This window comes from Cryptomeria japonica, chromosome 11, assembly GCF_030272615.1.
Source record: "Cryptomeria japonica chromosome 11, Sugi_1.0, whole genome shotgun sequence".
Classification (NCBI taxonomy): Eukaryota; Viridiplantae; Streptophyta; class Pinopsida; order Cupressales; family Cupressaceae; genus Cryptomeria; species Cryptomeria japonica.
In genome coordinates, this window is record NC_081415.1 from 524,877,543 (window position 1) to 524,890,276 (window position 12,734).

The following is a 12,734-nucleotide window of genomic DNA, read 5'->3' on the forward strand; positions in this document are numbered from 1 at the left end:
TTCTTTTATAACAATTAGGATTGACTAACTCTTTTTCCATGAGACCTTTACCTTCCTTAATTAGCAACTAGGGGATTGTTTTTATCTTCTTTTATAATAATTAAGATTGACAGATGGAATTAGATTTTCCAAATTTTTAGAGACTTTTTCTCTCCTATGTTTTTGTTTCTATATACCAATATCAATAATTCAATTTAGTTTACCTATATAGATTAATTTTGAATGGTATAACAAAACTTATCCTTCAACTATAAATAGTAAATTTACAACATGTCTTCGAATTTTAGTATTAATATTATATATGTAAGATTTATTTTATTTACTTTACAAATGAAAAATATTTTTTCTCACATTCTTGAAATTTAAATAGTCAATCAACCTTTCATAATAAGTAAAATATTATGTTGTTTTTTCTTTTTATTAAAGTGAACTGGATACTTATATTTTATTGAAAGTCGGTAAACTTTTCTTAATGAGGAGCTATGAGTCTACCAGGTCACAAATAGGGGATGTCACCCCAACATAAATATTCAACCACAACACTTCAATGGGATTGAAATTTTTTTATTATAGGTAATATGTTAATATATTTTTCAAATTTTTTAAGTTTGAAATAGTTTTTTACTATTATTTTTACATTAAAAAATGTGTGATTATAGTAATTAGGTTTTCCAATTTTATAGAGTAAGACTTTTTCTTTTTGTTATTACATGTCATTTGACTACCAATATAAATGCTTCAAACATAATAAATTGTGTTCTTATAAGGAACATAATTTCAATTTTCTAAGTGTGAAAACATCTTTTCAATAAATATTTACGTTCTTTAATACATAAATAAATGTGTCATTATCATAATTAGATTTTTTAACTTTAAAAGATTAGTATTTTTAAAATATTTTTTAATTCTATTATATGTTTTTAATCTCTTATCAAATCTTATTTTAATTACTCCTTAGCTTTATTATTACAACATGAAAATTATTTTTTTTCACCTAATATTACCTAATACTAAGAAATTGTGCCATTACAACAATGACTATGTTTTCAAGCTATAACAAATGATAAATTTTTAACCCTCTTCATTTTTTTAATAGCTTATATTTTAATTATTATTGTAATTATAATTAAATATAATTAATTATATTCTATTAACCTATATTTGAATAATAATTTATAATTTATTCAACATCTTATATTTATCATCAATGAATTAAAATTGGTGGAAGTATACACGATCAAAATAACACAAAGAAGAAAAATTCAGATTTTTAAAATTAAATTATCTCACATTTCCCCTATTCATAGGGGTTGGATGAGTTGATCCAACTTATAATACTAGAATAGATGTAAGGTGGGTTCTTCTAAGGAAGGATGGATCAAATCCAATTCTAATGGATATGGCCAAGGAAACCCTAGATAGTAAATAGTGCAATGTGTCTTGAGAGGTAAAAACATAATATTATGGTGGTGGAAAACAAAAAATTGAAGGATGGGATGAATATTTAGAGTAAGTTCTAGGAAGTCTTTCTTTCCCTTAGAACATTTTAAAGCCTAAATGTGAGGTAAGTTCAGTTGAGGTAAACCAGTTAATATGATTTTGACAAAAATGTACTCCAATTGTAAATTAAAAAATAATAAGAAAATTGTATCTTGGTGGAGACAACTACCAAATATCTCATGTTTATCTAGAGACCAATTGTATACTGATTCGGCTTGTGAATTGGGTGATAGAAATGTAAGTGTATGAAGAGGGTTTAATATTTTATTACATTTGGCACAAGTTGGACCATGAGGAGGAGGATGGAGGAAGGAAGCATTAACTTCACTTAAAGATAAATCATGTAGAATCTTAGGAGATCAACTCTAAAATTAAAAATGTATTAGGTTCAAATGTATTTTGCACACATGGTAAGTGTTGAAGTTCATTAATTATTTATCAATATGGTGGAGAGTAGGAATTCAAAAAAAATGAGGAAACTTTAAGTCTAAAAGCATAGGGATTCATATCATAATAGCATTTCAGTAAATTAAAATGACCTTAGGGGATGCACATATTGCATTGGGCCATAAGTATGTAGTCAACATAGATGTGTCATCCATTTTCATGGTATGGTTGATGAAGTTTAAAGAAAATGGAATGGTGCTTAAGATTATGTAGATTTTTGTCTAGTCAAATAGAGACATGGTAAGTAGGAGGCATTAAACATGACACTATTGGTGGCTTATACCATAGGGTGGTTGTTCTAGCCAATAAATCATTACAATTTTAATATCATTATAGTACCCTTTTTTAAAAGGGGTCTACTATGAAAAAGGATTCACATCAAGGTTAAGTAGTAGTAGGTTTTAGGGTTATTTCAGAGATAGTGAATTCTCCATAGGTATAAAAAGTGTTTTCTTTTGAGGGGACCCAAAACCCCATACAACAAGTTTTAAAGGGACTTGAAACCCTCAGATTTTTCACAGATCCAGAACCAACAATGGAATGTTGTAGCAAGATACAACATAGATATATAGTAGCCCAACCCCAACCTAACAATACATATTAAGTATTATAGAACTAGTGGTAAAAGAAGAAGGCCTAAGCCACCCTAAAAGATTTTAGACAGACATGAACATAGGGAACAAGGCTCCCTCAACCATAATCATGGGTTTTATCTAGGCTCCCACAACCTTATACTTGAGAGTGATCCCCATTGTGAGAAGCTTTCTTTTCAATATCTCCACCTCCATAGGAGATAATGGAAAGAAGATAGCACAAAGGCCAACATCAACTCGCTCGCATCCAAATGACAAGGCTTCAACAACCCCCAACAACACTTCCAGGCATATCGACTGGCATCCAAATCCACCTCAATAGGAGAAAGGTAACCTCCAACCACATCCATGTCCCCCTCCATGGAAGATAGGACCACCTCTATAGGAAAATGTAGATCAGCCCTAAGATGTTAAAAATTAAGCACAACAAACAAAGCCATGGAACTAAGAAGGAGAGGGATAGAATAAACCTCATTACAAAGAGACCTAAGAGTCAAAAGATATAAACATAGAAAACTAGACCCCATAATTAGGATAAAAAATGATACAATAGAACAAGGGTTTTCACAAGGTTCCCATAACCTATATTTTCAACACCATGGGTTTTGAACAGGCTCCCAAAACCATCAGCAGTGGGTTTTAGCATGGCTCTAAAAACCATAATAGAAAAAACTAGAAAAGCCTCCAGCCATAAGAAAGATAAAAGAAAACAAGAGAAATCCACATATTCCACAACAAAACCCACATCTACATAGAAGGAGGGCTCAACCTCCATAGGAGTCGCCAATGTAGGACCAAAGAACTAGCCACTTAGCACAACTCCTTGCATCCACTCAAATATTCACAAGAAAAATAAATCTCCACCTCTATAGGAGATAGAGTCACCTATATAGAAAAAGTTATAGAAGACCCATGAGTAGGAAAACATAGAGTATACAAAGGAGACCAGGTAGAAAAATATCCTTCAACAACTACAAAAGAGGGGAAAGAAGCAAGAGAGCAAGTGAAAGACATGCTCCTTTGTAAAACCCTAAAGGGAAGCCCAAAGTCGATAGGCATACTCAATGCTAGAAGTCCCCACCAAATAAAATTGAGACAAGCAATGCAGAAACAAGGGCCCCATCCTCATCTGCACTATCAATATGTGCCAAATCTACCGCATCCTAAGCACCTTAACTGCCTCTGCTTCCTTATTTTGTATATAATAATCCATTCACACACATCCCACCTTTCTTGGAAACATTCTTAAACTTATTAACCTCCAACTGCAAAGAGGGGGAATAGGGAAAATCTTCCATCTACACCACAGACCAAGACCCATTGTCAATGTTAACAGTCGCAACTCCCCCCAAAACCATATCACTCCAAGGCAAATAAGAAAGAGGCAAAGAGGCTTGTTTCATTGACCGACCTCCAAATCTCCGACAATAGTGACCAACGTTTTGACCAACAATGTGCATCTACCTAAGGAAATAGGGCTGCACCAAGGAAAGGGTAGATCCAACCAACTAGAAAGGGAGGTAAGACCCATAAGACAATACCAAAGAAGGGCCATGAACACCATCCACCTCATCACCATCCACCTCTACATCTTCGTCTCTAGTCGCCTCTTCTTCAAAAATCCTATAACCCCCTCTACCCGCACTCCCGCCTCTTGCCATTTTTTCTTGCATTGGTTATTACACCAACGTGTATGTGTGTTGGTGTCTTTAACTGAATTAATTTTCTCAAATCAGAATCAACATTTTATTATAAATTCAAATTTTAACATTACCTAGACTCTTTTTAAAATTATAATCAGATTAAAAATATCTCCATCTTTTATTTTTTATCAATGAATCATGGTTGGATTAGGTCACTTATATTTATATTGATTGAAAGAATGAATACAATTTTTATTTCATATAACTAGATAATTCTTAATAAAAAAAATCCTAAAAGGAATAATATTAATAGTATCTACTGCTATCATATCTGTTGATTTATTTGAAATAACAAAATTTAGGTTTCTCGTCATATCTAGTCATGATAGATTATGATTTCCTATTACCACTATAATGAAATTTAAATTCCTCTATCTCAAGGAGGGTGCCACTTAATCCCAACACATAGATCAAATAGTAGATTTAGCTTTATCCCTTTCAATCATTGTAAAATTTTATTCTCTTAAGAAGTGAACCTCTTACTTTTCTTCTCTTTTATATATATTCCTAATGATACAAATTTTTGAATAAGAATCACTTTTTTTTTTAATTCACTAAAATAAATATTCTCATTATATACCTCCCATGTGAACAAAGGACTCACCATTCTTAGATAAGATAATATATGTTGCATTTTTTATTTATCTATACTTTAAAATAAAAAAATGTGCCCTCTAGTAAGGCTCAATCTACCCCAACCTTACACATAATCATTGTTGTATTTTAGTTATATAGAGCTACTGATCAATATGTGGTTACCCATTTCTTTAACCTTGTCATTGAAATTATATTTTGAAGCACAAACTTACAAAATAAAGATTTAAAAAATCAAACGTTTAAGGTTTCTAGATGGCTATTTAGAAAACACCCTCACTTTAGAGATGATGGGTTTTTATATAAAACTCATGTTACCTAATCTCTTTTGTGGGGAATATTCTACTACTTTGTATCTCATAATATAATATAGATTCTTATCGAGAAATAAATTCACTTTAATTTATACGACTTTATGAAAAAATTATATTTTAGTATCTTTTTTCCATGATGGTAAACTAATTTTTTGAAAACCTTAATTAGTAAAAAAAATATCATTATTATAATTAGAGTTTTTTTTCTACCAATTTAGGTATTGTATATTGTTTTTTATTGCATAACATAATTTGACTATGAATGTAGTGCCCCTCCTGATTCATCTTTCTTTTTTGTGCATTGATAGACTGTTTCTTCATAGCTTAGACTATTTTATGATGCTTTTGATAGATGCTTATGGATTTATTTATCATTTAGATGCTTCATTGTTGATGACAGACATACCATATCTGCAATTAACATTATATTTACTTGTGGATGATGACATTTCTATATTATTATGTTGATGGACTCATGTTTGATGATTTATATGTATTCATGTTATATATATGAATGATTCATGTTTGCACAAGGCAATTTGATGGTATCATACTATGTACTAACCCTATTTTATTATATGATGATTATTATGATAGTTCTTATTGATTGTGAGTGTCTTCTACTGCAATTGTGAAAGGGACAATGTCATACCACTCATTCATGAGCATGATATGATATTGTGATTCCCCTTCACTTGTTTATTTATTTCATGATATATGTTATTATATATGTCTTTGTATGTGTATTGGTGGTGATAGGTTTGTAGGTACTAGAGATCGACTCCACTTGGCTTCACAGGTCTAAGTGTGTCTTCATCCCAATCTCTTTCAGATCTATGGTTGGTGGATTGTTGTACTTGACTCAGACTAGACCAGATATTATGCATGTTGTTTTTCTTCGTGCAAGATTTCAATTTGAACCTAAAGAAAGTTATGTTACTGTCATGAAGAGGATTTTTAGATACTTGAAGGGGAAAGTTGACTATGGTTTGCGGTACGCAAAGAATTATGATTTCATGTTATGTGCTTATACTAATGTTGATTGGGAAGGTGATGTTGATGACCATAAGAGTACCTCTAGTGGTGCATTCCTTTTGGGAAAGAAGTTTGTTTCATGGATGAGTAAGAAACAAGATGTGATTTCTCTATCTACTACGAAAGTTGAATACATTTCTACTGCTAGCAATTGTACTCAAGTAGTTTGGATGAAGAAGATGTTGAAAGACATTAGAGTTGTATATGATGAGCCTGCCATTATACATTGTGATAATTCAAGTGTTATTAATATTTCCAAGAATTTGGTACTCCATTCTAAAAAAAATTATATATCAATTAAGTATCATTTCTTGAGGGAGAAAGTCAGTGAGGAAGAAATTAAATTGGACTGTGTATCTACAAAGGATTAGATTGTAGATATTTTTCCTAAGCCTTTACCCATAGATACATTTGTATATCTGAGAGACAAGTTAGAGGTCTTTTCCCCTCATGATGAGAACTAGATGTATTGAGATGGATCAATCCGATGGAATTCAGAGTCTTATCTTCTAATCTAGATTGAGGAGAAGAAGTTGCTACTCAATCAGAGTATTCAATGTGTGTGGTTTAGATGTTCAGATGGGTGAGTTTATCCTAAGGGGGGGAGATTTTCCTTCTTAAAGGGAGATTTATATCATTTGTATGTGTCTTTGGCATTGTTGTTAACGGGGGAGAGAAGCGTGTTAAAAAATACCTTATCTTGAAGCTTTCTATGCATGATCCCAATGGGAGACTATTGGTGTTGATTTTTTTCTTTGCATTGATTATTTTTCACATTTGTATGTTGCCATCAATTCCAAATGGGGAGATTGCTGGATGTTGTTGCTACTAGGATATGTTGTTGTAATTGATGTCAACATATTCCTGTATTTCTATATTTTGGTGATTGCAGAGAGTTGGTTTGGTTGGTATGTTGCAGATGTGTTTGTGTGGATTTATGATTTTAGTAATGAAGTATCTCTATTTAATTCAGTGATGATTTCACGATGGTGTGTGGTGATTTGATTGAGTTATGGATTCCAGTATGACGATTGGTTTTTCAGTGTTCAGTGTTAGAGTGTTCTAGTATTTGATCTGTTGTGCTCCATAGGATTATATCTTGAGTTGAATATTTGTAAGAGTGTTTGGGATATTCATGTGTATGTTCAATTCAGAAGGTTCATGATTTGGTGCTCCACGAGTTATCTGTCTAGTCCCAGTTGTTGTTGTTTGAATGTTCTTCAGTATCAACGTGTTGATCGATGAAGATTTGATAAAGTGGTGTTGGTGCAACTATTGCAAATGGTTCTCACATGCTTGTTGGTGTTTCCTAATCATGTCCTATTCGATATTGATTATTGTTTGCATTATTCAAGATCTATGGGTCTAGTGATGTTCTTTGTGTTATGCGACATTGTCGATGATGTAGCATGATCTTGGCAAGAGTTATGGTGGTGTTCATATTTAAGGATTTTCTTTTGGGCCATGCCATGTCAACAATGAAATTGTATTGGTCCAGTGGTTGATCTATGTATCATGTGTTGTAATTGAAGAACACAAATGGACATTGAGAGGGGGGGTGAATCAGTGTATTTTAAAAATTTAAGTTCAGTGTGCAAATCCTAAGGATGTAATGAAAACATAAAAACACACACACAAGAGCACATCACATAACACCAGATGTACGAGGAAAACCCAATGTGGGAAAAACTTCAGTGAGAATAGCTGCTAGAGTCCACTCCTCCAATCTAGCCGCACATGAAATAATAGTTTACAATATGTTTATGGCACCAACCCAAGGAGCATCAGCCCTTGATATTTAGAGCACCAACTCAAGGAGCACTAACCCCTAGTTTTATGAGCACCAACCCCTACTCTTGGAACCCACTCAGAGAAAATACAATAAGATTCAAATTTACAATGATAAAGCCATGGTACAAATGAATTTGGTAACACTACAAAATTTTCATATCTTGAGAATGATCCTCTCTAGTTTTGAGGATTACACTCTATTAGTTCTCTATGAACAATTCTATGTTCTTCTTCTCTATTCTATATTCATTGTCTTATTTACTCTGCCTCATCTTCACTTATCTCAAACTACTCTCTATCCTCAATCTTTTGCTACTACCAAATCCCTCACTACTCTGTTTCTGCAACTGCTCACACTTTAACTCTCTCTATCTATACTTTACAACAATGCACTTCACTTTAGCACATAGCATCTCTTTTTCACAATCGACTTCAAGAGATGTCTTTTTTTTTACAAAAAAATCTCTTTCTCATCTACTCCCATCAAATCATATCAGATTGCTCTTCTATTGTCAACTCTCTTTTTCAACAAGATCATATTATTTGTCTATAGAATAATTTCAAATTGGTTGCATACATTAAATGTATTTCATCTAACTTTAGATCAGTCTAAACATAGATTACTAAATCTAGTAATCTCAATCTGATCTTCAAGAATATAGTCTGCAGTAAATTGGATTTTCCTGTTTTGATCATCCATCTGCATTGAATAACCCTGCCCTTTGGGGTTATGTTCAACTCTCTTTTTGTCATAGGGTTTCTATTTTTAGCAAACTTGATCTATACTACAAATCTGATCCTGCCTCTGTCAAGCATCTCGAGCTCATTCATAGACTACAAAAAGTTCACCATTAATGAGATTATTGTCTTCTTATCGATCTACCAAGACATATATGATGACTATATGATCCACCTTCACTAACTACAACTGATCTAATTTGTTTTATCCACCAAGGAGCCACATATCCTCTTATTCTTCATCTAGTTGAGATGGTAAAGTTCGATCAAGATCCACATGGACTATCAGGTTGCAGAGATTGGTCAGTTTCTATATTGTGCCTAGCCTTCATGTTATGCGATCTGCAAACATGTTCATCACTATAGCTATCCTAAAATTGATTTCTCAAAGCTCCACTGGTATAGGTTTAATTATTGGGTTAACATCTTGTCTCTATTCAGCCTTTAAATGCTACTTTGATAGGTATTCTTGGTCTCCTAGTTAACATAGCTATTCTGACACAATGATTGTCATAATAGTTAACACTATTGGTATAACACAAAATCTTTATGCCGACTTTGTCAGTTAACTAGATAAGTGGCTTTGCCTTTGTTTTCAGCATTGCTATACCAATATGACAACTTTACTGCCTACCACTTGATTAGTATTTCTATCCCAATATGATATTTGACTTGCACAATACTTTATCATTATTGCTATCCTGATATGATAACTTTACAATTTGCAACACTTGTTTCTTTGCATGATCACTCTACAACCTGCAACACTTATTTCTATGCATTCTCTAATATGTAGCCTCTCTAGTATCCACTCTACAACACTTGTTGACATCATTGACAGTAATGCCAACAATATCCCCCTTTGGCATTGATGTAAACACATAGCAGCAATGCACAAAGGCAACTCTTTCTCCCCCTTTCATGTCAAAATAGGTTTATCCCCCTTTCCTATCAAAATAGGCTTATAATTTTCTCCCCCTTTGACAACAATGGCAAGGGGACCTACATACGACCTACAAACATGATGTTGTCTTTCTCCCCGAAAGATGTTCTACCTAGACAAGACCTGATAATTGTTGTTTTTTGTTTAGTCCATTAGATGAACCATTATTACAATATAAACAACAGTGTTAATACTACTCATAAAAAATTTCAAAGCTCCCCCTGAGACAAGCATGGTTCAAGGATGAAAAGTAGTAAAAACAATACACTCCCCCTGAACCATAGACCTCAACAATATGTTTATGTAGTGAAGGATGGTGGAACAACACCTAATTTGTATCTTAGATACTCAAATGTGTCCTTTGGAAGAGGCCTTGTAAAAATTTTGGTAGCTTGCTCTCTTGTGGGAAAAAATTCAATCTTTACCTCCTCTGCAACTTTCTCCCTAAGAAAATGATATTTGATTGCAATGTGCTTTGTCCTTGAGTGCATGACAGGGTTCTTGGAAATATTAATGGCACTTGAATTGTCACACATAATAGCAATAGTATCTAAAATGATACCTAAATGTACTTTAAGGTATGTAGCAACAGATATATACTCTTCTTCAATCGTAGACAAAGAAATAGAATCTTGCTTCTTGTTGTGCCATGAATCCAATATTTCTATAAGGAAGAAAGCTCTGCCACTAGTTCTCTTTCTATCATCTATGCAACCTACCCAATCAGCATCAGTATAGGCTTGTAAAGTAAAGTCTCCTTTATTTTCATACCATAAGCCATAACTAAGTGTTCTTTATAGATATCTGAATATTCTTCTAACTACATTTACATGTGATTGTTTTGGAGTAGCTTGAAATCTTGCAACCATGCATACAACTTGAACTATATCAAGCCTTGTTGTTGTAAGATACAATAGACTACCAATCATGGATCTATACAAGGTCTGATCTACATTAGGTGACTCATCATCCTTTCTTAATTTCCATCATGTCACCATGGGAGTATTAACTGGTTTATTTTCCTCCGTTTGAAGCTTCTTTAACATGTCCTCTACATACTTGGTTTGTGATATAAATATTCATTTATCTAACTGAGAAATCTACAAACCAAGGAGATATGATAGCTCTCCAAGTATTGACATCTCAAACTGCATTTGGTCAACAAAATCTTTGCATAAGATGTCCTTGTTACGTCCAAAGATGATGTCATCCACATATGCCACAAATAAGATCATGTAGTCTCCATCTACCTTGATGTAGAGGTTGTTGTCAACATTTCCTTTTCTCAAACCTTGTTGATGGAGGTACTTATCCAACCTAGAATACCATGCTCTAGGTGCCTACTTTAGACCATGCTAATATTTTCTTAATCTACATACAAAGTTCTTATCTTCATGTAGCTAAAATTCTTCAAGTTGCTCAATATTGACTTCTTCAAGATTTCCATTCAAGAATGAAAATTTGAGATCCATTTGATATAGTTTATATCCTTTATGGGTTGAGAATGCCAAGAGCATCCGCATAGCTTCAAGTCTTGCAACTAGTGCAAATGTTTCCTCAAAATCTATGCCCTCTACCTAAGCATAACCCTTACATACTAGTCTTGCCTTTTTTCTCACTACCTTTCCTTCTTCATTCATCTTATTCATGTAGACCAATTTTATCCCAATGAAATTTTTGTCTACAGGTCTAGGGATTAATTCCCAAGTCTTACTCTTTTCTATCTACTGCAACTCTTCTTCCATAACATTTATCCATTTTTCACTCTTGCTGGCCTCAACATATATCCTGGGTTCCATCTCAGTCATAAGGCATAAGTTTACTTGTTCATTATTTCTTGCAAGTCTTCTTCTAGTTTGTACACCCTCATTTTTGTTTCCCATGATCTTCTCTTCAAGGTGATTCTTTTGCACATATCTATTTGGAATCTCGTTGGGTACTTCTTCTTGTTCACTTTCATATTGTTCTTCATCTTCAACATGTGACTCTTCAATATGATATATTATGCTTCGTTTTCCTTTATGTATATCTTCATCCACTTTTACATGTACACTCTCAATCACCTTCTTTAGTCTTTTTTTGAAACACTTGTAGGCCTTACTATGAGTAGAGTGCCCCAAGAAGATAGCTTCATCACTTCTTGAACCAAAGCTTCCTAATCCATCTTCATCTCTTTTGATGAAGCATTTTCTGCCAGACACCTTGAAGTATTTAACTAAGGGTTTCCTATCATACCATAACTCATAAGGTGTTATTTTGTTGTTCACTCTTAATTGCACTTTAGTGTATATGCAATAGTGTGAACTGCCTCTTTCCAATAAACATCAAGCAAATTGGATTCATTCAACATTGTCCTTGCCATCTCTTTGACTATTTTATTTTTCCTCTTCACAACACCATTTTATTGTGGTGTTCTAGGAGCTGAAAATCGTCTTTTGATTCCATGCTTTTCACAATAGTCTTAAAATTCATTTTATGTGAATTAACCTCCACGATTAGATCTTGAACATTTCAGTTTGTATCGACTTTCTTTCTCAACCATTTTCCTGAAGATTTTAAATCTTTCAAAATCTTGCAACTTGTCTTGCAAGAAGGTGGCCCATGTCATCCTTGAGAAATCATCTATGAGCAGCATGAAGTATCTTTATCCATTTAGGGCTCTTGTTATTGTACGCCCACACAAATATGTATTCACAAGTTCAAAAGGCCTTTTGGTAGAATATTCTTTTTTTTTTAAGCTAACCTTAGCTTGTTTTCCTCTTTGACATTCATCACAGAAATGTTGGCTTGATGATGATTGAAATGAATTCATCATATGTTGTCATTGATGAAATACATACACACACATATGTTCATATTGTCTACTGGTATACTAGAGGTTTATTTCTAACTAGTAATTGGTGATAACCGATATATGCATAAAGATAACCACTTGTTTATACATGTCTCAGCATCAACATGAAGATTCAGCGGAGACTATCTCACAAGCATCAAGGACAAGAGGTTTAACTTAAACTGGTATTAGTGTTCCAACCAATATTATTTGATTATATGATGAATTATCACAAGTCATGAT